The 24485-nt window shown below is 35.3% G+C and overlaps 1 protein-coding gene across 10 annotated transcripts in view; it reads left to right on the top strand.

Annotated features, from left to right (window-relative positions):
* CSNK1G3 (casein kinase 1 gamma 3) overlaps nucleotides 1-24485 on the top strand; it is a 103016-nt gene that overhangs the window by 10637 nt on the left and 67894 nt on the right. The gene's annotated exons all lie outside the window — the stretch shown is intronic.

Genomic DNA, 24485 nt, shown 5'->3' with positions numbered 1-24485 from the left:
TGTGCTTTATTTTATGTATTTGTAGGTTTCACCGTAGAAATAGTACATGTTTGATAATAGTGTGTTGTCCCAGACTTCTGTGTGCCATCTCTGCCTTCTTTAGGGGCGTCACAAAATACATGGTGTATGCACATTGTGTCTCCTGTCAAAAACCCCTAAAATTCTGAATTCCGAAACATGTTTGACTGTAAGAAATTTGGAAAAGGAACTGTGGAATGCATTCATTTGCTTCTACCCCTTGTTTCTTGATGGAAGCTGCTCAGCATCTTACTATTCCAAGGTGGACTTTCAATAAAAGGCTGGTAAATTTATTTTCCTTTGTCCCCCTTGTAAATATACATACCAAGAGGCACTTTATTTTAATCTGTGTTTGTTTCTTTAATAGTTGTTGAAAGCTTTTCTGGTTTTTGACATGAAGTTCAAATGCTGGTCCTGGGGAGCCCCACTGGGGTCCTAGAAGCTTTGTATAATTAGGATACTTGAAATGGAGAATGCTTTGGGTAACTTTGGTATAGCTTCTTTAGGCCTTGGGGTAATATAATTTCACCTCTGTACATGGTAATTTCATGCCAGAACACCTGCAGGCTGCCCTCTTTTTACATATCTGGCTTCCTTTTTCATAACAGAAAAGAAGCAGGGGTGTGGCTCAGTGCCTCTGTTTTAGCTTCCTTAAACTTCCTTAATTTGTTTTTAAGACTTCACTGCACAAATCTTAATACTAACTTCACCCCCTCCATCCTGTTTTTATTTTCTCTTTCTTTTTTATTCCCATCCCCCCATCCCAAATAATATTCCTCAACAAGAGAAGTTCATAATTATGGTATTCTGTATTGGAAAAATGTCCTGCTTGCTAAAAAGGTGACAAATAAATCTGAATATTCTGGTATTTCCCTTAAGAGGACCTCATGTAGGGGAGTGATTATTGTATGGTTTGTGCAGGGGTAGTGTTATGTGTGTGTGGTCTCTGCTTTTCTTTCCATCCTTAAACACTGAAGGGAAATGGGATGATGAGCCCCGTGGTGCATGCTTTTAATGAAGCTGTGTTTTTGAGTTCACCAATTACCAGGCACTTTAAGGTATTGATCCAAATGGGAGATTTAGAATTTACATGGTTAGGTTATGTACACTTGGTATGTGCTCTGAAAATGCTGTGATTCTCTTGCAGTCCATATCACACTCTGTATTATTGTTTGTTATGTGATGTCAGGGATTGTGATTGTTTCGTTTGCCATTTGTAGTTCCTGTGTTTGGCACATAGTAGGCCTCGAATGATTACTTCTTTGTTCAATGAGTGGACTAATCATGTTATCTTCTTCTATCAGGGAGAATTTTAACTTGCAACAACCTTGATTAAACGCCTCCTGAGGCACCATCCTCATCCCAAACCAGTTTAGTTTGCATCATCACAATTGTATGAGACAAAAACAAATAAACCCTAATTTAAATAAAATAATAAACACAGCATCTAACAGTTACTTAGGCTTAAAAGTAAAGAATAATTATAGAAAGATTGTTTTGTAAATGGCAGAAGTTGGAATTAAATGCATTTATGGGCTAGGCAGAAACTTTAAAGGAAATATTCCAGTGTTTGAGCATTTCAGTTAACTTTGATTTTGTTGTAAGACATTTTTTATATTAAACAGTTCTTTTTTCTGTTTTTAAAGTTTCACAAACTAAAAATCAAGATACAAAACAATACCATCACCCCCAAGTATTCCCTCGTGCTGCCCCTTTATAGTCAACTTCTTCTATTATTCCCAGCCCTTAGCAACCACTGATCTGTTTATAATTTTGGCTTTTCCAGTATATCATATAAATTGCATCACGTGGTATGTAGCCTTTTGAATCTAGTTTCTGCTTCGCAGAATGCGTTTGAGATTTAGCCATGTTATACTGTGTATCAGTTTCTTTTTGCTGCTGAGCAGTATTCTGTATGGATGTACCTCAGTATGTTTATCCATTCACCAGTTGAAGTACTTGTTTCCAGTTTTTGGAGATTATGAATAAAGCTGCCACAAACATTTGTGTACAGTTTGTGTGTGTGTGTGTGTGTGTGTGTGTGTGTCTGGTGAATCTAAGTGTTTCTCTTGGGTAAGTTTCTAGGATTGAAATTGTTGGGTCAGATGGCAAGTGTATGTTTAATTTTATAAGAAAATACTAAACTGTTTTCCAAAGCAGCTGTACCATTTTGCATTCTTGCCAGCAATATAGAAGAGTTCCAGTAATAAGCAATTCCTAAAATTTAATTTGGCTGTATTGGATGACTTTTTTTTTAGCAGTTAGTTTTTTTAGCTTGATTGCATATCAGAATATCATGACAGTGACATTAATTCTGAACATATTTTTATTGCTGGAAATCTGTCACATAGAGAGATTTAGGGGAGCCTCACTTTTCAGTGAATTCAGTCTTCAGAATGCTATATGGAACTGTGCTTTCTTGCTTAAGTAATGCAACCCTGATATGTAAAAAAAATAAAGGGGGGGGTGGTGACCTTTAACCCTGGTGTTCATTTTGGGGGTTAAAGAATGATGTCCTGGTTTAGACTGGGCAGAAGGAAATCCTTCCTGTGGAGAAGTGGTTGTACTTTCAGCTTGTTTCTGTGACCTGTTTCATGTTTCATTCTAGAATTTTGTAGAAGTTAACTTGGTTATTTATGATTTACTGTCAGTTACACTGTTAAGTCCTTTCTGTGATGAGAGCGGACAATAGTAGCTTCATAATCAAAATTCTCAAATGTTAATACCCCTGAATGGACCTTTTAAATTTGTGACCTTTGCCTACACTAGACTGTTACTTGTAATTATTGATTTTTTTATAAATTAGGAAATTAGTACTGTAGTTAAGAAGAATGTAACTTTTGTGTAAGAAATCATAGGTGAAACAAAGTTGACTTTTCTGAGGTACATTCTCGTTTATCTGCATTATCAGGGAGTGACCTGTTAGATAAATTAGAAGATCGAATTCATACTAAAATAGTTTAATGTTTTGTAAATGATAAACTTTATAAGGTAGTATTGTTTTCTTTATTTTCTAAACATACTCAGTTCTTTTCTTGCTGATTTAGGGCTCTCATTTTGAACATCAGTTATAAAGTGTGCTGTTATACAGAGATGTCATGAATTTATTGAGGTGTATGAGATTTTTCGCCTTCCCTGTTCTGTCATATTTCTACTACTGACCTCAATTTTTCCATTTTAAGTTTGATTTCTAGTGTAAACTTACTAGAATTATTTTAAAATTAAAGTGGAGTTTAGGGGCTCTTATTGTTTAATGAACAGAATATGCATTTTGTGACCTCCGTTAGTAAATTATTTTCTTCTGGTTCATAGCTATGTTTTAGAGAGTTGAAATTACAGTATTAATGAACTTTGATTTGTGAGGTGTTATTCTACTTCTTGTATTATGTCTTCAAGCTATAAATTGCTTGCCTGCCCATGCTTTTTTCTTTCCTCTTTTACTCGAAAAACAGATGATGATCATATATGTTACCTCTCCTAAACTTCCAAGAGGTAGTTCATTTATTTATTTACTTATTTATTCAGCAAACTTTTAACTAACATTTCTTGTGTGCTATGGATTATCATAGCTTATGAGGAGACAGAGTTGAATAAAATATGATCTCTGCCTTTGAGGACATCAGATAAAAAAATGGGTTCTCTTGAAGTGAAAGAGTCAAAACATTGTCCCATGTCTTTCCTGTGAATTGGTAATGAGATGTAGAAGTTCGATCAGATTTAGTTTTAATTTTTTTTCTTCCATTAGGAAGATCAAAGGTTGTCTTTCTTTTTGTGATGTTAGCAGCATTTGATGATCCTTGGGTAGTTCCATTAATTCATTAGGAGTTGTCTAATGATGATACTTGAATTCTATCATTTCTTACGGATTTTTTTAACTGGAATACATTTAAAGAGAAAATTCACTTCAGTTAGAGTTGACTCTCATTATTCCCAAATTCTGTATTTGCAAATTTGTCTACTTGCTAAAATTTATTTGTAACGCTCCCAATCTGTATTCGTGGTGCTTTCTCACTCAATAACATACGTGAGCATGCGCAGAGTGGAAAATGTTTGAGTCACCTGCTGTGCATGTTCCCCGCTAAAGTCGAATAAGGTGATGCTCTGCTGCTTGTTTTACTTTCGCGCGCCTGGTTAGTGCTACTTTGGGTGATTTTGCTGTTTAAAATGCCCCCAAACATAGTGCTGAAGGGCTGTCTAGTGTTGCTCAGCTCAAAGAGGCTGTGAGTTGCCTGATGGAGAAAGTGTGTGTTAGGTGAGCTTATTCAAGCAGGAGTTGCAGTACTGTTGATTATGAGTTCAGTGTTAGTGACTTTCATACATACTAAAACAAGGTGTCTTTAAACAGAAACACATATTAGAACAAGGTTATGTATTGATTTTATGAAAATTTTCTGGCCAGAGGCTTGTAAGCACCTAGCGCTTTATTTTTCTAGGAGCGATGACTCAGTGTTTGCTAATTCAGTGTTTGCGACAACTTTATAGAATGGAACTACTGCGAATCAACTGTTTTTGGTTTTGTTGAGGTCAGAAGGATGTGTTTTTATTGATAGAAAAAATCTGCACAGAAAATTGGGAATCATGGAAGTAGACAGTCATTAAGAGGCTTGGTGAGACCTTTTTTGGGGCGAGTTTATTGCTATATTCCCAGCCTTGGACTGTGCCTGATACAGGGTAAATACTTAATAAATATTTGTTGAATGGAAAGTAAGTGCCCCCAAATGGAAGATAACTTTTCTTTACGGCCTGGAGTTTAATATCATTCCTGTGGTTGGGGTTTGTAATGAAGTTGGTATTTATAGTGAGATGACCTGCTTATAGAGATAGATACGGTGAATATTTCAGTAATATAAATTTAATATGACCTCTGCTTGATTTTTGATTCCCATCATGTTTAAAGGGCTTGGAGATGAGGGTGATCTATGCTTTTTTTGGTTATAGTAAATGGTTAGGGGGATGGACATTTTCAAATTAAACATTTCTTCTTTCAACTATTGAGACTCATTAGTTATGATAAGGGGTATTGTCAATGGGAGTATAAATTCACCTGTGAAATTGAAAAGAAGAGGCACAGAAGATATTTTGAGGACCTATGAAATCAAATTTTAATTACTGGACAACAATCAGAACTGGATACTTAGGACATTTATTTAGACTTTCAGTAATATTTTTGTATATTAGGAAACTTCGGATTTTAATAAAATTTCTCATTTAAAAATTGATTTATAACTATGATATATTTGGATACTGCTATGCTATTATATATTGTACAGTAGCTTTCAAATATAGAAACATTTTTTTGACCACAACTCCTAGAAATAAATTTACCAGAACATACAGAAATGTATTTTACTTTGTGACCCAGTGATACATATACATTCATATAATGAACCCAAACAAAATCTCATTAAATAGAATGCACTTATTACATATGTGCATTCCATTTTCTTTACTATATGATGCTATTTCATTTAAAAAAATCCTGTTAGTTGAGACCTGTTAAAGTGGTTTAATGACCCCTAATGGGTCATGAACCAGAGTTTGGAGAACACTGCTCTAATAGAACTGGCGCTAATTTTTAAAGACTAGCGTATCCTAGATCTTAATAGGAATATACAAGGGACATCACTCAAATCAGGTTTCAAAAGTGTAGTGTTGTAGATGATAGTTACTAAATATTTCTGAGACAAAATAAGTTTTTGTAGTGTGTAATTAGAGAAATTGATTTCCAATTTTGACATTACAGTTAATGATTTAGCTTTTAAAAATAAGTGTTTAGTCTTTTCTTAGACAACTATTGTTGAGCTCATGCCAGAAACCAGTAACTGGGACACTTGCTGCTAATAGAAGCATGTGATGTAACAGCTAGTTTCACATCACAAATACCCTTACTCATTTTAAGTTTCGGAGAATGCTGGGGACCTGTACTGTAATGTAATTTTTATAGAGACTGAATAAGGCATTTGAAACACTGAATGGGTCATTTCATGTAATAATTTGTCATTTAAGATAACAAAACAGTGAGAAATCAACACTGTGAGAAGTACTGGGCATATGAAGACAATTAATTTTAAAATGTCCATTCCTGGTAATTTTGCCTTTGCAAAGAACATTGAGTAACATGCTGAATATGAAAAGATACCTCTAGAAACTTTTAATACTTAATGTTACAGGTACATGGACAAATTCTATATTTATTGCAACAACATTTTAGAAGCTAAGGAAAGTGTTAATTTTTAAGAAAATAATTCTTAAACATTTAAAAAAAAATTTAGAACTGCTGCTTAATGTTTACTTGAAAGTTTTAGCCAGCTATCTCTGGGTGGTGTTTTAAGAGGTAAGACATGCTATACTGATGAGGTAAAACATACTATACTGATACGTCCTCAGACTACTTACACTGTTTTATCTAGTTGCAACCCAAAGGAGGTCAGTTGGCTCTGTAATATCGTAAATCCTTGGGCCGTGCAGATCAGAGAATCTGATTTTCTGTTTTCTGTTTGGAAGGTTCATCAGTGATCATCAAATTAGAAGTATGCCAGCGGCCTCGATTTCTACTCATATAATCAGATAATGTCTAATGTGCTTTTGTATTTAGCAGCTCGTTTTTATCTTTATTAGTGGATGTTACTTACTACATCAAAATTTTAATTGTTTATGAAAGCAAAGCAGTTGATTATTCGTATTTGTTCATCTATCTCGAGGATAGTTTAAAACTGCACCCTTTTGATAAAGTCAGTCTTTTTAACATACACTTTACTAAGTATGCTGAGAATAATTACAGAATCAAACATAATTTATAAATGTTACCATCTTTGCACATTCATGTAGCTTTCTGCACATTAACTAAATGTATATCAGTTCTTTTTGGTGGGAGAAGGTTTAAGGTTTCAGTGAATGGGTAATACCTCTTATAAAAATTCAAATATAAATCATTATTTTATTGTGTTATAAGAAATTATAAGCCAGGCATATTTCTATGAAGCTTTCTTCTCTCAGTAGTTTTTATTTCTATGGATGCCTAAGTTTTAAGTTTTCAAGCTGTATTTTTTTCCATTCTCTTCCTTGTAATTTTTGAATTTAAAACTTTTGAGAGAAATTTGTAGTTATTACAATTGACTGTGTCTAGTTATAATACAATACTAGGATTATTTGTGGGATTTTTAGTGACTAGTGTAATTTTAATGAACACTAAATCTTTTACCTACTCATATTTCTGTTTTTGCTTGACTACTAGAAAGCAGAAAAATAAATTTGTTAAGTGTGTGTACTGAACTGCATGTTATCCATTTTGTATTGTAGTATTACATAGTTTTATTCGTAACATTATTTTCCTTCCCCTCTGATTTCCTTACTTCAAACTTCTCTCAGTCCTTTTGTAGTGCGTGTTGTAAACTGACCTAAATACTTTTCTTTAACAAAGTTGGCTTTTAAATAAAGTATAGATGCCATTTAGTTTTTTAGGATAGATTGTTTCTAAGTATGTACTTATAAAGTAATTCAGTGAGAAAATAACAATATACTTTTCAGTGGTTCTTAACATTTTTAGGGTCAGATAGTATTTTGACAATTTGTTGAAAGCTGTGGATTTTCTCTTAAGAAAATGCACAGGAGGGAGGTCCATGGATTTCGGGTTCAGAATTTCACATTGTCTCTAATATTGGTGGACTCTATTTTCTGTTTTTGTTCAAGGCAAAGCAAAACAAACCAAAACAAAAACTGTGATTTGTAGAGGCACTTAATACTATACTACTCAATCATTTGAAATATCCTTATCAAGGTTTGACTGTGTTTTTTAGTTGTTTGTTTTAAGATGAAGATTACTGGTTTATAGTAGAATAAATATTTTTATTAAATTACTGCCTATATATAGCAAAATATAATAATACAGAAATATGTATAAGTAATAGTCTCTTGCCTCGTATCTCCAGACTTTGAATTTCAATAGATTAAAAAACACTTTTTTTTTTTCTTGAAGAAAAATTTAAAGCCTGTTATCAGGTCATAAAAGGAGAAAAGAACATTTCTTTAGGATTATTTAATCACGATCCTAGACAGAAGAAAATTTTATGTTTAAAGGATGGATCATTTTGGTATTTTTCAGGAAGGAGTACTCTGAAGTTAAAAAGGACTTAAGTTTTTATAAACTTTAATATTTAAGTTCGTAGATTATAAACTCTCTCATACTTAGTTCTAAATTCCTTCTTCTCTTCCAAACTCTATATCTAAACTTTCTCTGAGCCTGAAGATGTTTAAAATCACTTTAATTATTACAGTATTAATGCTTCATTGGCTACTTTCATAATTTAAAGTAATGTACATATACTTTTATCTTTGATTCCATGTCACATTTGGCATTATGTTTTAACTAATTTTAATTTTTCCCGTTTTATTGAGGCATAATTGACAAATAAAATTGTATACATTTAAAGTGTACAATCTGATGTTCTGATATACGTACATTGTGAAATGTTCACCACAATCAAGTTTATTAACACATCAATCACCTCACAGAATTACTTTTTGTAATGGTGAGAACAGTTTAACATCTACTCTCTGAGCAAATTTCAAGCGTACAATACAGTATTAAGTATAGTCACCATGCTGTACATTAGATCCTGTCTTAGAACTGAAAGTTTGTGTCCCTTGGCCAGCATCTCCCCACTTCTCCCAGCCCTTGGCAATCACCATTCTACTTTGTTTGTATGAGTTTGACTTTTTTTTGTTTAGATTCCACAAATAAATAATGCCATACAGTGTTTGTTTTTGTCTTGTTTATTTCACTTCGCATAATGCCCTCCAGGCTCATTCATGTTGGGGCAACGATAGGACTTCCTGTCTTTTTTCCCTCCTTCCGCCTCCCCCACCCCCACTTCAGTTGAAGCCGTTTTTTCTCAGTCTAGTTGTGTAGGACACAGCTCCCTGGCCCATGCTGGTACTATGAGCCTTGCGCTCCCCCTGGCTGAGGCAGTCGGTTGCCATCACACAGCAGCTCATGGCAGCTCTCGCCGCCCACTCTCACGCTGGCCACCAGCCGCTCCTGGCAGCACGCGGTAGCCCACAGCAGCTCACAGCAGCCTGCAGCAGCCACGGCAGCTCACGCCGGCTGCTCACGGCAGCCCAACTCCCAGGAGAGCCATTGTTCACAATCTTAGCTGAAGAGGGCGCAGCTCACTGGCCCATGTGGGAATCGACTGGTGACCTCGGCGTTAAGAGCACGGTGCTCCAACCCCCTGAGCCACCTGGCCGGCCCAGGACTTCCTTTTTTATGACTGAATACTATTACATTGACTGTGCCATGTTTTCTTTATTCATTCATCCGTCAACACTTAGGTTGTTTCCATATCTTGGCTATTGTGAATAATGCTGCAATGAACATGGGAGTGCAGACATCTCTATGAGATACTTTTTCTATTTCCTTTGGATATATGCCCAGAACTGGGATAGTTGGATCATAGGGTGGTTCTATTTTTAATTTTTTGAGGAACATCTATACTGTTTTCCATAGTGGCTGTACCAATTTACATTCCCACCAAGAGTACACAGGATTCCCTTCCCTCCATATGCTTGCCAACATGTTATATCTTGTCTTTTTAATAATAGCCATCCTAACAGGGATAAAGTGATATCTCATTGTGGTTTTGATCTGTATTAATCATGATTAGTGATGTTGAGCACCTTTTCATATACTTGTTAGCATCTGTGTTAATATTACGTATCTTCTTTGGAAAAGTCAGATCTTTTGACTATTTTTAAATCAGTATTATTTGTTTTGCTATTGAGTTATATGAGTTGCTTGTATATTTTAGATGTTAACCCCTTATCAGAAACGTTTGTAAATATTTTCTTTCATTCAGTAGTTTGCTTTTTAATTTTGTTGATAGTTTCATTTTAGTACAGAAGTCCTACTTGTTTTTACTTTTGTTGTCTATACTTACGGTTTCATATCCAAAAAATCATTGCCAAGACCAATGTCAAGAAGATTTTTTCCTTATGTTTTCTCCTAGGAGTTACAGTTTCAGGTGTTATATTTATATCTTTAATCCCACTATGCGTTAATTTTTGTGTGGTGAAGGATAAGGGTCCAGTTCCATTCTTTTACATGTGGATACCTCGTTTTCCCCACACTGTGTATTGAAGCGACAGTCCTTTCTCTATTGTGTGTCCTTAGTTCTCCATTAGTTTACTACATTTGTGTGGATTCATTTCTGGGATCTCTATTCTGTTCTGTTGATCTGTGTTTGTTTTTATGGCAATAACATACTGTTTAGATTACTATAGTTATGTAATATAGATAGAAGTCAGGAAGTATGATGCTTCCAGCTATGTTCTTTCTTAAGATTGCTTTAGCTGTTTGGGATACTTTGTGATTCTATACAAATTTTAGGACTTTTTTTTTCTATTTCTGTGAAAAAAGCCATTGGAATTTTGATAAGGTGTCGCGTCCTGCACAACACCTGATAAGGTGTTGCTTTCCCACAAGCAAGTGGGAAAGGACGAGGGAGGCGGCGAGGGTTAAGGTTTATTAAAGAAAGAGACAAGAGACACTGAATGCAAAGAAACCACAGAGGACCAAGGGACTCACAGCCTTAAGAGACTGGAGCCCCGAATCGGGTCGTCGTGGGCATTTATTGATTTTTTACAATAGGCATCACATGATTCTGGGCAGGGTCTGCAAAACTCTGACACCACCAATACAATTAGCATATTTCCAATCACCCAATCATTTTGTCCCAAAGCAACCTGTACATGTCGTCCCCACATGACCAAGGTGCGGTGTGTGTGATCCCTGGGGGAGCGGATCTCTCAAAGCAATTATCCCATGAGGTCAGCGCAGAGCAAGCTGGTTTCGCTCAATTACTGTTCCTTGCACAATAGGGTGCCGGACATCTGAAGCATGCGTCAGCAGCTTCTCAGAAAGTGTTGGAGGATGGGCACACCTCACAACTTAAGGTTAACTCATGGGGGTCCCTGGGGTCCCGCCTGGCTTAAGTTGTCCCTCCCTTGAGGAATCTTACTCGTCTTTGGCTGCAGACCCAGCATGTTGGGACCAAGAGAGAGAACTTATAAAACTCAACCCCTAAAGGGAAAACCCCGCAACCCTCTTTCCCTAAGGAAAGGGTGGAAGGGACAAACGGTTAGGATGCTGTCTGACAACAATAAGGATTCCATTGAATCTGTAGATCGCTGTGGGTACTATAGACATTTTAACAATACTCTTCAATCCAAGAACATGGGATATGTTTGTGTCTTCTTCAGTTTCTTTCATTATAATCTTATAGTTTTCATTGTACAGGTCTTTCACCTCCTTGACTAAATTTATTCCTAAGTGTTTTATTCTGTTTGATATTATTGTACATGGTATTGCTTTTATAATTACTCTGTCGAATAATTAATTGTTAGTAATGTCAACCAAAAAAAAGTTTTAGGCTACAATAAAGAATAAAAAGCATTTATTTGAGCAAATAGATGGCAATCCCAGAGATGCAGATTCAGGTAGCAACTCAAACTGCACTCTGGAGAAAACAAAGAAAAGCATATTTTTAAAGGCAAAAACCAGAAAATGTAATCCTTTTATGTAATGAAGGATTGCTGGCTCTCTTTAACAGGGGTTGGTTAGTTCCAATAGGCAAATGAGGGAGGCGGAAACTACAAGGAAGGAAGTAAAGTCTGTATGTGTCCATGTAGCAGTTGTCCTTCCAGGATGTTTATGGCTGGGTTTTGAGCTGACTTTAGCAACAGGTTTAGCAACTTAACAGCAGTATGAGAACTGAGGCACAAGATGTGCATAGGTCTCACTTCCTTAATAGCGTTTTGACTCAAAGTGACTCTCTTAGTAATGTTTATTACATTTTATTTTCTCCACTATCAGTGTATAGAAATGCAACTCATTTTTATGTGTTCATTTTGTATCTTGTAACTTTACTGAATTTGTTTATTATATCTAATAGTTTTTTTGGTAGAGTCTCTGCAAACACATCATACCAAAACTTCTGGAATGCAGCAAAAGCAGCTCTAAGAGGGAAAGTTATAGTGATAAATGCTTACATTAAGAAAAATTAAGATCTCAAACAAACCTAACTTTATACATCAAGGAATAAGAAAAAGGACAAACTGAGCTCAAATTAAGCAAAAGGAAGGAAATAACAAAGATCAGAGCAGAAATAATGAAGTAGATACTAGAAAAACTATTAAAGATTAATGAAACTAAAAGCTGTTTTTTTTAAAAGATAAAATTGACAAATTCTTAGCTAGATTAAGACAAATGGAAGACAAAGTCAGAAATGAAAGGGAGATATCACAACTGATACTACAGAAATACAAAGGATCATAAGAGACTACTATTAGTAGTTATAGCTAACAAATAAAATGATCTGGAAGAAATAAAGTCCTAGAAATATACAGTCTACCAAGACTGCATCAGGGAAAAATAGAAAATCTGAATAGACCTGTAACTACTGAGATTGAATTAGTAATATCTCCAAACAGAGAAAAGCCCAGGATCAGATAGCTTTACTGGTGAATTCTATCAAACATTTAAAGAAGAATTAACACCAGTCCTTCTTAAACTCTTTCAAAAAATTGAAGCGGAGGGAACACTCACAAACTCATTTCACGAGGCCAGCGTTACCCTGGTACCAAAGCCAGATTAAGGCACTACAAGAACATAATATTACAGACCAGTATCCCTGATGAATATAGATGTAAAAATCCTCGACAGAATACTAACAAACTGAATTTGGGAGAATATTTAAAGTATCATGCAATGTGATCAAGTGGAATTTATCCCTGGGATGCAAGGATGGTTCAACATACAAAAATAAATCAATCAGTGTGGTACACTGCATTAACAGAATGAAGAATAAAATTTATATGATTATCTTAATAGATCCAGAAGAAGCATTGGACAAAATTCAACATCCTTTCATGATAAAACTTTCAACAGATTAAGTATAGAAAGCATGTACCTCAACATAATCAAGTCCACATATGACAAGCCCACAACTAACATCATACTCAATATTGAAAAGGCGAAAGCTTTTCCTCTAAGATTAGGAAAAAGACAAGGATGCCTACTCTCGAAACTTCTACTCAGCGTAGTACTGAGAGTCCTTGCCAGTTCAGTTAGTCAAGAAAAAGAAGGAAAAGGCATCCACATTGGAAAGGAAGAAGTAAAATTGTCTTTGCAGATGCATTGCTTGAATTCTCTACCTGAGTGATGAGATTTTAGCTCACATACTCCCACTTTGCCTTCTGTCTTTCAATGTTTGGATAGTTATGCTTACTTCATCTAATGCTTACTTTTGGCACTTTAAATAATGTCTCTATATCTGCTTTTTTTTTTTTGTTCTAGCAAATTTTACATTATCTCTTGACTCTGTAAGGTGCAGATATTCTTATCACTATCCTTCCTTCTAGCCCTTATACTCTCCCTTAGCAGCAGAGTGTCAGTCGTAGTGCTATTTTAATGCTGTCAAAGTTGGAAAAATTAATTTTATCTCCTATAATATTTACCTTGCATTTTTGGGGGGGTAAGATTGATCTTAAATGCTGAAATTCAATGAACCATGCTTACACTGTTAGGACTTGTAGTAGAACCAAACCGTATGTTAGTGTTACTTTTCTTGGTTTGCACTCTGTGTGGCCGTTTTTTCTGTAGCTCAAGAAGTTTTCCTTTGAAAATTTCTTTTTCTAAATTTTCTCTGTCCTCCCTATTAATTTCTATTATTAGTGGAAGTTGGAGGTATTGGATGGCTGCTTTCTTGTCTCTTTTCCTTTATTTTTTATTTCTTTGTATTTTTGTTTTACATGTTAGGATTGTTGCCCCAATTTGTCTTGGGTTGTCCTATTTAATGTAGCATTGTTTTCTTATGCTGTGTATATATTATCGTTCTTCTCGAAAGCCTCTGAGGATCTAATTGTTTTTATTTTCTCTTGTTTTTATGTTCTCCTGATTTTTGAATGATCTGCTTCCCCCAGATTTTTCTTTTTCTACTTGTTGTGTGTGTGTGTGTGTATGTGTGTGCGCGGTGCTTTTCTTTGTTATTATTGGCTTTTTTCACAAATCTAATGATTCTTGATTGTCAGTTCATATTTGTGAATGATGGATTAGAATAATATTTCTGAGTAAATCATTTGGGTTTTCTTTGCTGTCTTTTTCTTTATCAGTCTCTTGGAGTCCTGTGTACATGGACGGGGGGGCTTAATAACTAACTGATTCATAGGGTGAGCACCCAGGGAACCAGTCTTCACGCAAGGAATTCTTCAGAATGCCGGGTGAGGACGGGTTTTATTCTGTGATGCCAACGCACGTCCTTCCCCAGTGCCTCCCACCTCCACTTCTCTGTGTAACTTCTTTTGGTTTCCTTAGAGATTTGGTTTTGTTTTGTTTTACATAGGGGATAGTAACAATAGTAACAGTTATCTCACTCCCACATTTTTACTCCTGCCTGCTATTTTACCTGATTTCCTTTAGGAAGCCTTTTTAGACTTCTGTCTGGTAGGTCAGTGCCTGACTCAGCTGTGGTCTTCTTGTCTTGGGCAGTAGCTTCCTTCATCTTTTCATCTGTCAATATGTGCTTCTTTTCTTCTTATCTTCCAAAGGTTTGTTAAAATTTCTGTCTCGCTCTAAGTCTCTTTATTGATAATGGATATACAAAGTTAACAGTTGTTAACTTAAAAATGTCTATTATCACAGAAGAGTCTATCATAGTAATAAAATATATTGCAATTTTGTAGATTTGTATTTTCTGCTCTTTATATATATATACACACATATGTGTATATATATATATAACGTATGTGTGTGTGTGTGTGTGTGTGTGTAGTCTTTTTGTTTCTACATGTCTTTGAGCCCTGTGTACATGAATGGGGCTTGTTGACTGGTGGGTCTCCCCACCCCCACCCCAAGTTGGTTTAAATTAGGATGTGGTAGCACTGAGGTGTCACATACTTACAGTATACGCTACAAGAGGGAGCCGACCTGCATTGCAGATTCATCTAGAAAGGCACAGTCCGGACTTTGGGGCGTCACAGAATTAGCAAGAGCACTAGAGATAAAGTGGATAAGAATATGAGCTCAGGATCCAACTCTTTGTAATCATATTCTCTCTATATCACTTACTAACTTTATGATGCTGGTCAAGTGGTGTGATTTCTCTAAATTTTTGTTTCCTTAATGGTAAAAATTGAGATTGTAATAGTACCTTAACAATTGTAAATGGTAGAATTAATAAATTAATCTAGTTAAAGTATTTAGCATGATAAGTGCTCAGCAAATGGCAACTGGAGAGATTTTACATAAAAATCCAGGTTTCTGGACTTTCTTAAAAAATTAGAACATGTTATCCCTGAATGGCAGAAATTGTTTACAGCTGAGTAGTAGTAGCTGCCCCTTTAAATGCGATATTTGCTTTCTAGTTTGCCATAGCCTCCAATACTCATTGTCTTACACTTAACTCGAGTCACTCATTTATGTTGCCTGCCTCACATATGTGGGCATTTGGGTTTGTGACTCCAGCGCTACTGGAATTACCTATAGCTAAAAGAACATCGGCGGGTTTCAGAACTGATTTTTCTTTAGTGTTAGGATGAATCAGTACAGAAGACAGAAACACTCGGCATTAGAAGATTAATTCAGACAAGGAAATAGCATCTCATCCAGGAAATTCTTGGGGATACTTGTAGCACACTGGTTGGCATATGTGAGGTTCAGTGATGTTCTCCAGGTGAAGGAAGCAGCTGATGTTAGGGGGGCTGGTGATTTGTAACTGGGAGGGCTCTACACAGGAATCGTGTGACTGAAACCTCGAAATGTTTAGAGATGGAAAGAAGTCAGTTATCCACCTACTGTATCTATTGATGTCCTAGGTGCCGAGCAGTATGCGTGGTTCAGAGATCACAGTTCCATATACGGAGAGGCCTTGTCCTCCGACATGATAGGAGTTACAGTACTGTACATAATATAAGAATATCCTTAGAAACCTCCCAGTCCAATCCTCCTATTTTACAATTATTAAATAAGCTTAGACAGATTAAGTCTTGACCAGGGCTTCACTACTATTGGGATTCCAAGACTTCTTTTTTTTCTGATCCTACGTTCTTTCTAGTATACAGACAGGCAGGAAGCAGAAAGAGGTCTGGAAGCAGAGAGTGAAGATCCTAAGACCTGGGAGAATGGATGTATTGGAGCTTAGGTATGAGAGAAGTTTATGTTACCTGCTTAAGACTTAGAAAATTGGAGACAGATTCTTCTTGGGGCTGGAAGAAGGAAGTGGGCATGTTAGAGAAGCCCGTATAGCAAGGAACTGTCGGGAGCTTCTAGGAACTGCAGGTTCTCTTTAGGACTTGCGGGTGGTGTCCATCTGAGAGCCAGCAAAAAGCGGGGCCCCTCAGTTATTCACTGCAAGGATATGAATTCTGCCCAAAGTCTGAATGAGCTTGGAAGAGGATTCTTTCCCATTTTAGCCTCCAGATGAGAATACAGCCTAGCTGACAGCTTGAATGAAACCTGTGAAACCCCAGGCAAATGACTCAGCTGAGCCATGCCCCAACTTTTGATCCACAGAAACTGAACTAATAAATGTGTATTTCTATAAGCTGCTGTTTTGATAATTTGTTACACAGCAATAGAAAACTAATACTTTTGGTCGTGTCCAAGTATATTGTATTCCTTAGTGTCATTGTATAACGGCCAAGATGCTTTGCCATCTAATTTGAAACACATAATTCAGACTCGATTGTGCCTTGAAGGTATGATAGTCACTGCAGTTTGGGGGGTACTGAGAACAGTGAGACATGGTAAGAGTGCCACACAGTGTCTCTCAACTACGCAGCGCCTCTCCTGTAGCACAAAGCAGCCGTAACAATACATAAATAAATTAGCATGGCTTCATACTTACAAAAATTTATTTATGAACTAAAATTTGAATTTCGTATAATTTTATTATTTATTTTTTTCCTCAATTATAAAAGAACATCAAGTCTTAGTTTTCAGCCTGTACACAATGGGCGTAGTCTGGAATCAGCCTGGAGCTGGAGTTTGCTGACCACGGCTGTAGACAGACTTGGAGGCAATTCTAATACCGTTTGATAGGTGCTACGATAAGGAAAGGAGTAGCCCTATTTGAGATTCTTAATAAGAAAATATTTTAATCAAAAATCTAATTTGTTAATATTTAAAAAATTAAAAATCTGTTACTACAGTTAATGAACAGTTTCCAGAATGTGGTGAACTAGATGGAGTAAAATAGGAAACAGCTTCCTTTCTCACTGAGCAATACAGTGGACCCCTGAGCAATGGGGGTTGGAACGTATACCTGCATTTTTTTCCATTGACACTTGCAGTTCAGTTTCCGTGCAGTTCAAACCCCTGTCGTTCAAGGGTAAACCAGCAGTTGGGAATCCGCATGTGTGTTCGGCTGACTCGTAGTTCTACCTTGATGTTTGGCCCCAACACCGCCTCCGTGTTGTTCAAGGGGCACCTGCATATACTTTGATTAGGCTCCCTTCTCCACTCAGATGATATCCTAGTCAGTGTCTATTAATTTCTTGTCACTTATTTTAAAGAATAAATTCAGTTGTGACAATGGATTTGTTTTTAGGTATTAAAAAATACCTGTTCCATTTTTTGAGATTCAATTTCAAACGAATTCATTACTTCCTCTGCCTCCTCACCTCCCAGTTTCAGGCCCGACCCTTGACTCTGAAACTTGTATTAGTGAAGGAATTCGGGCCGTGCCTTGACTCTTTCTTATGTTGGCCCTTGCTCTTCTGGGTGGGTCCGTGTGGGGCTGGAGGGTATGAAAGGGAGAGAGCAGAAGTCCTTCTGTGTATGATAGGATTTCACCTGCTGTTTTGTTGTGGAGCAGTGTTGGTTCTTCAGAGGCTTCACATGGACCATCTGTAAAACAGATGAGCAAAGCTACAGGAATTGCTTTACCTAAGTATATGCGTGGCCAGGCGTTACAAAAATGGTCTGCAGCAGACGCACCAAAGTGAAACTCATGGTGACCTCTGAGTAGGGCAGGTGGGGTGAAGGACGACGGTTATGGACATCCCAAGGGGTAGTTTTCTTTTGTCTGTTTTATTTGAATTTTTATTACATGTAGAATGCATTTTGGTTATCTGATTAAACATTGACAATAACATGAAAAATTGCAAAAGGAAAATTGCTTCCTTCTAAATAGAAAAAGTATAGAAGGGCACTTGTAAAAAAGCTTCTGAAATTCTGATATTCATTAACTGTTTTAAAACAGTGTTTTCAGATAAGTTTTATTAATTATAGTAGGAAAAAAATGCCCTTTGAGATACAGCATTATTTTTTTTGGTGTATATTATTTCTAAAATTCACACTTTGAAGTGTTATTTACATAAAACTCAATGCATAGGTTTTAAGTGTAGGTTGATGAGTTTATGCAAATGTATACACCTGTGTAATCCTTTCCCAGTCAGGATACAGAGCATTTTCTTCTTCCAGAAAGTTCCCTCATCCTACTCTAGTCAAACTTCCCATCACCCTAGGCAACAACTAATTTCTATCACTACAGCTTATTTGTGTATCATACCAAACTTCATATAACTAGAATAATAAAATATGTTCTCATTTGTGCCTGACCTCTTTTCGCTCAATCTAATATCTGAGAGATTCACCCATATTGTGGCATGTATCAGCAGTTCTTTCCTTTTTATTATTGAGTAATAGTCCATTATATGAATATACCAGTTTGTTTCTTTATTCTCCTGTTAATAGGCATTTGGGTTGTTTCCCGTTTTTGGCTATAATAAATAAGGCTGCTGTAAATACTGGTATACAAGTCTTTATGTAAACATTTTCATATCTCTTGGGTAAATACCTCCGATTAGTATTGATAGGTCATAGGGTACATAATTTGTAACTGTCAAACTTTTCCCCAAAGTCATACTATTTTATAGTCCCACCAGCATTGTATGAGACTTCTAGTTGTTCTTACTTCTTGCCTGAGCTTTTCTTTGTTGGGAGTTTTTGATTCCTGATTCAGTCTCCTTACTTTTGATTAGTCTGTTAAGATTTCCTATTTCTTCATGATTCCCACAGACTCCCTCAGTATCCCTGTGAAGTGAAACCTGAATGGGCCTCCCGCAATGCTTGATGTCCACCTTGGACTTTCTTTTTCCCTCTGGCAAAACAGTAGGCCCAGGGAGCCCTCTAGTTGGGGTACTGTGCAGGCCTGGGGGAATGATGACGTGTGTAGCTACTCCTCGTACCCTTCTGCTGTGGTTCTTCTTGGTCTGTGGGGACCGGGTGCTTTGGCCTCACCCCTGGGTTCTGGAATTGTTTTTTCAATGGTGTCCTGTCTATAGACAGTTGATGGTTGGTTTTTTTTGTGAGGGGGACTGAAGTTGGGAACAACCTTTGTTGCCATCTTGATGACGTAACCGCATTGGGTTTTCTGTACGCACAATCCTGATATCAAAGAATAACAGTACTTTTGCATTTCCTCTTCAATTTTCATGCCTTTTGTATCTTTTTTTTCCTGTCTTATTACATAGGTTGGTTCTTCTGTATAATGTTGAATAGAAGATTGGAGCTTAAACATTTTGTGTTTTTTCTATCTGGGTGGAGAAAACTTCAATATTTCACCATTAAGTATGATATTAGCTGTAGGTGTTTTTGTTTGTTTGTTGTTTTTTGTAGGTTCCTTTTTTTGGGTTGAAGAAATTCCATTCTCTTCCTGGATTACTGAAAGATTTTTCATGGTTAAAGGGTTTAATTTTGTCAAGTGCATTTTCTTGTCTGTTGAGATATTTTTGTTTTTGGTTAATATGGTGAATTTATTTCAAATATTAAAATTTACATTTCTAGTATGAAACCCTCTGATTATTAAACTTTTTATATGTTTACTTATATTTCGTGAAGAATTTTTGTATATGCTCCTGAGAAATACTGGTCTAATTTTCTTTGCTTCAGGTGTTTTTGACATGCTTTTGTATGTTGTTCTGGCCTTACAAGGTAAATTGTCAAGTAGTCTCTATTCAGTCTGTGTTTATGAAAGAGTTTTTGTAAGAGCAGTATGATTTTTTTCTTTAAATATTTGATTCTGGGGACATTTTTTTTAAGGAAATTACTTTTCTTTAATAGATACAGTGCTATTGATGTTTCTTTTTCATTTTGTATTTGTGTGTTGAATTTTTCAAGGAATTTGTCCATTTCATCTAAGTTATCAAATTTATTGGCATGGAGTTGCTCATAATAGTCCTTTATCCTTTTAATATTTGTAATATTTTTAGTGATATCCCCTCTTGCATTCTTGTTATTGGCTGTTTGTGTATTTTTTCTTTTTATTCTTGGATCTTTTTTGCTAGGAGTTACCAATTTTATTGACCCGTTTCAAAGAATCAACTTTTGGATTTATTTTCTCTGTTGATTATTTTCTGTTTTATTGATTTTGCTCCTTGGATTTTTTTGGATCTCCTTTCAGGTTAATTGACAGTTTCGTCTGCTGTATCTAGTTTACTTTTAAGTATATCCAGTGACGTTTTTCATTTCAGATATGATTTTTTTATTCTAGGTTCTCCATTTTTTTTTTGCTTGATATTTTCCCATTTATCTGCTGAGGATTCCTCTGTTTTCACCTATTAAGACTATATTTTCATATAAATCCATGGAATATTAACAATAGCTTTAATAAAGTACTTCCTCAAGTTATGTCTAATTTGTTCTTTTCTATTTGTAAAAGACAAAACCTAGATCATTAATTAAACAACTTCTTTTGTAATATAGGCATTTTAGGCTTCTAATTTCCTTCTAAGCATTGCTTTAGTTGTAACCTACAAAACTTAATATGTTACGTAGTTCATTATTATTCTGTTAGAATTTTGTTCTTATTTCCTGTGTAATTTCTCAACTCATGAATTATTTAAAAGTGTCTTTACTTTTCAATATTTGGGGATTTTCCAAATATATAGTTAACAGATTACTTAATTCTGTTTGATCAGAGATTATACTCTAATGTTTCAGTTATTTGAGACTTAAATTATGGTACAGTATATGATCTTTCCTGGTGAGCATTGAAAGGAAATCTTACTCTGCAGTTTTTGGATGTTGTGTTTTATAAAGGTAAATTAATTTGTGGTAGTTGATGGTATTATTTAGATCTACTGTATCAGGATTATTACTGATATTTTTGTCTTCTACTTTGTCAATTACTTGAAGAACAGTGTTCACATTTTCAATTGTCTTTTTCCGTTTTATTATTTTAGTTTTTGCTTCATTTTGCTCATACATATTATTTTTAGATCTTTTTGTTAAATTGATAGTTTTGTCATTATTAAATGGACCTCTATATCTTTGGAGAAATTCCTTAGTTTTGACAATTACTTTGATAATGTAGCCTCCCCAGGTTTCTCGTATTGTTGTTTGCCTTTTAATCTATTTGTGTCTTTATATTTAAAGTTGTTATAGATAGCATACAGTTGGATCATGTTTTATTGTATGGTGGGACGATTTTTGCCTTTTATGGGGAGAATATGGTCCATTTTCATTATATGTGTTTTTAAATCTACTATCTGGCTGTTTATTTTCTTTTTGTCTAATCTGTCTTGTTTCACTTCTTTTGTTTGAATCAAATGTTTATTTCAAGCCTTAGCTTTTTAGCTTATTACTAGTGCAATTAATTTAATTTTTAGTATTTGGTCTAGGAATTATAATACGCACTCAATTTGCCATTGGCTACTTAGAATTAATATTGAACTACATTATTCTTCACAAATATAAGAATCTTAAAATAGTATAATTCCATTTACTACCCCACTCTGCCTTTTGTGTTGTCATATTTTACTTCTGCGTGTTACAAATGACACTAAGAAGTTATTTGTGCTTTAAACAGTAATTTATCTTTTAAGGATATGAATAGTCATGCATTTCAGATTTTCAGTGCTCTTCATTTCTTCTTGTTTCACATTTCTATCTGGTCTCTTGTAAGTTAATTCAGCCTGATGGACTATTTAAAAAGTATTTTTTGTTGTGCAGGTATGCTTTCCTTCATCTGAAAGTGACTTTCACTTTCAGTTTTAAAGAATAACTTTATTGGATGTAGAATTCTGGGCTGAGTGTTTTTTTAACTCCTTTCATTGCTTTGAAAATACCCTCCCATTTTCTTTTGGGTGTTGGTTGTTTCAGTAAGAAGTTAGAAGTTCCCGTATATGCCATGTAGTTTTTCTCTGTCTGCTTACGAGATGTTTTTCCTTTATTTTTGGATTTTAGCACTCTGACCACGTACGAGTATATAGGTTTAGGTTTCTTAGTATTTATTCCTTATGGGATTGCAGAGTTTCTTCAATTTGTAGGTTAATATTTTTCACCGAATTTGGGAAATTTTCAACCATTATTCAAATATTTTTTTCTGCCCCATTCTCTTTCTTCAATCTAGTATGACTTTAGCAACTATTTAATAGTTTTAAAATCCTGTCTCCTAATTTCAGTATCAGGGTCATGGTGGAATTTGTTTCCTTTGACAGCTTTGTTTCCTGGCTATAGGTACATTTAGTGCTTATTTGCATGTCTGGTAATTTTTAACTGCATATTGGATATTATGAATTCAACACTGTAGAGATTCTGGGTTTTTTGTCTTTTTAAGTATATTTGTTCTGAAATGCACTTAATTGGAACTATTCTTAATCCTTTCTAGGTTTGCTTTTAGGCTTTAGTCGGGCCAGTATAGAGTAGTCCTCACTGGAGGTTATGGTCCTTATTCTTAAGACTTGGTCTTTATGGTGTCTGCACGGAATTCCTGGAATGTTAATGACTAAACCATGAGGAGATAGGAACTTTAAGGTCTCCCAGCACTGTGCAGCCTTTAGTATCTCCATTCTTCATTTAATCCTATTAGTAGCTGTTGTCTGCTAGGTATTTCAGATTATCACCCACGAGACGCGCCATGTAGCCTCGCCTTCTGCCTTGCCATTTCCGAGCCCTAACACTGCACAACTGCCTCACCTTCGGCGCCATGTCCTGCAAATTCTTACTTCCACTGCCCCAAACTCTAATCTGTGATCTCTGTGTATGTACTGCCTGAACTCCTTCCTGTGCTGTAGTCAGAAAGTTGCCTGAAGCCACAGAGCTTGGATAACGATGAGACCCAGTTCAGGTGTTTCTCTTTTCTCAAAGATCACGGTCTATCCTGCCTATTATCCGATGCCTGAAAACAGGTACTTCAGATGTTTTGTACAGTTTTATAGTTATTTACAGCAGGAAGAGGAGTTCAGTGTCCAAGCAGTCTATCATGGCAAGAAACAGGTTAAACAATATATGTGAAACTCATTCAGTTTTACATATACAAAATAGATGCTTACAGTTGCATCTGCAAAATGAGAACATGGTAAATATAATAAAAACTTTATAAGTAGATGGAATGTTAAGACTAATTGCATTTTTTGAGGGGTTGCTGAAAATTAATCAGAAAATACTATTTGTTTCAACCCTTTTTATGATTGCATTATACAATCAAAGGGTTTCAGAAATAGGAATGAGAAGTCCTTGATGTGGATCCTAGTTTTTTTATTAGTGACTATCTTTTGAAGTCAAAGCTCTTTAATTGCAAACAATAGGAATCCACTCAAATTGTTCAAACAAAAATAGAAAGATTATGTAGCTTGCAGATTTACCACTGAATTAAGTTGTATTTGATAGGTGAAATTCCTAGAGAAGATGAATGGGATGTACTCCTAAAAGCTTTGAAAAAAAAATTTGAGCTTTAATGTTTTCATCTGTGTATTAGAAAATTTAAAACCTACCCTTTTCACCTCATAAGGTTGATTGATGCCTGGCAACATTTCTTAACCTTGTGAAATTACATTTAATTTTTAATGCCTAGTACAAATGTTACGTAAGAATTGTTTTCCTTGATGAGTAGCAAGAATGTTCTTTGTATTATCACTTCTGAGCACCATTCCCATATGTAGTTAGTGGGTAATAAATATTTGAATAAATGGAGATCAAATGTATATTCGAAAAGACTGACAATTATTATGTGTATAAACATGTGGAAGATTTTTTTTTTTATTAAGACCGTTTACTAATTTGTAAAGTATTTTCTTTTTCTGCTTTTAAATTGAAAATCGTATATTGACTTACTGGTATTTTTGAGGATTTGTATAAAATTTTTTTTTAATTGAATTTTTTTTTAAGTTAGAAGTTCTGGGTTAGCGAATGTATATTGGCTTACGAAGCATTCAATACATTTTTATTTCTTTTTAATTTTTAAGAAGTGACTGAATCTCCGATTTTTGTGTGTGTTGTTTTTGTGATCTATCGGTATTAAAGTACAGGAATAAAATCTAATGGTTAATTTAAGAGCCTGCTGTGGTTTGACTTTCCGGGGGCAGCAAAAAATAGCAATAATCCATACCCTGAACTTTTGTTACGTTATTAACTTCACAAACATAATTTTAAAATTTTCTAAGTTGACTCATTTTCTTTTCTTAATATTCCA

The sequence above is a fragment of the Rhinolophus hipposideros genome, assembly GCF_964194185.1.
Source record: "Rhinolophus hipposideros genome assembly, chromosome: 7".
Lineage (NCBI taxonomy): Eukaryota > Metazoa > Chordata > Mammalia > Chiroptera > Rhinolophidae > Rhinolophus > Rhinolophus hipposideros.
Note: the sequence above shows the minus strand (reverse complement) of the source record. Positions and strands in the feature narration are given on the sequence as shown.